Genomic DNA, 1,386 nt, shown 5'->3' on the forward strand with positions numbered 1-1,386 from the left:
TCTCTTTATTTTTTACAAAACATAGCACTCAAGGGGGAGGAGAGAGAGGTGAAGGAGTGGAGAAAGGGGATCTGATGCAGGCTAGGATGACACTATGGAGTAGAGATGTCTTCTGAAGCTTCCATGTTGTTGTTGTTGTTGTTGTTGTTGTTGTTGTTCCACTGGCCTGCTTCTCACCCTTACATCAAACGCCGACTTCTTCATGCACCTCATTCCTCTGCAAAACAGAAAACAAAAACACATGAATATCAAGAAAAACATTTTTGTTTTTAATCTTAAAACAAGTAAAACGCTAGACATTTTTTTTTTTTTTTCTAATATATCAAACATTGTTATCTTCCACCAGGTCAAGAAATTGAAATATCAGAACTTAATCTATGAGGCCCTTTTGAAGGGCTAGCATATGACCCCATTCCCCATTGAAGTCAGCTGCCATGGCTTTCCATCTAGCCCAGTCTGCTATTTCCTGCAGAAGACAGGTCTGAAACCCGACAACTGAAGAAGGCCACTTGGAAAATAATCCTGGCAGCTGAAACTAGCTCAAGATGGCTCTGGTCGGAAAGTGACCGCAAGTGACCGCATGAAGAAATAACTGACAACACTCACAGAGAATTAACAGAAGATTCTATTACAACACATAGGAGCTTTAACTGTGTTGGTCTTTTACAAAGACTTACAACAATAATTAGATGCTAAGAGAGACATACTGCTTGGAGATAATGGTAAGCTTACTGATGCAGCAAACTGTGGCTGGACCATCACAACTGGAAAACAACTGCACTATATTCGTCATAACAAAAATGTCCAGTCTACTACTGGTCATCTGTTTTAGTCGGCTGGATGTGGTGAGAATGGAGACATAACATGAGGCTGCCTCAACGTTCTGCAATTACTGCCAGAAGCAGCCTTTTTATAGGGCACAAGGAGAAGATCCTAGAAGATTGAATCACGCAATGGTTTTGACACTGATTGGTTACTTAATAGCAGCCAATCAGGTGCTACAGTCTATTACATTGACCCCCCCACCACCACCACTACCACACTTCTTTATTGGTATTTATTTTTGCCCGGTGTGGTAACTATTCAACCAGCTCACCACCTTAATAATAATAATAATAATAATAATAATAATAATAATAATAATAATAGTTTCAAATTTTGTCACAAAATCAGCAAGACCAGGGGAAGGGGCCAAGTTGATTATATTGACCCCGGTGTTCAACTAGTATTTATTTTATTGACCCCAGAAACAATGAAATGTAAAGTCGACTCCGGCAGAATAAAAATAATAATAATAATAATAATAACAATTACAATTTTGAATATTGACATGAGGTTAGAGTGATTTGAACTCAGAACATAAGATGATAATATCACCACCACCAC

The sequence above is a fragment of the Octopus bimaculoides genome, chromosome 7 (genome assembly GCF_001194135.2).
Source record: "Octopus bimaculoides isolate UCB-OBI-ISO-001 chromosome 7, ASM119413v2, whole genome shotgun sequence".
NCBI classification, from domain to species: Eukaryota; Metazoa; Mollusca; class Cephalopoda; order Octopoda; family Octopodidae; genus Octopus; species Octopus bimaculoides.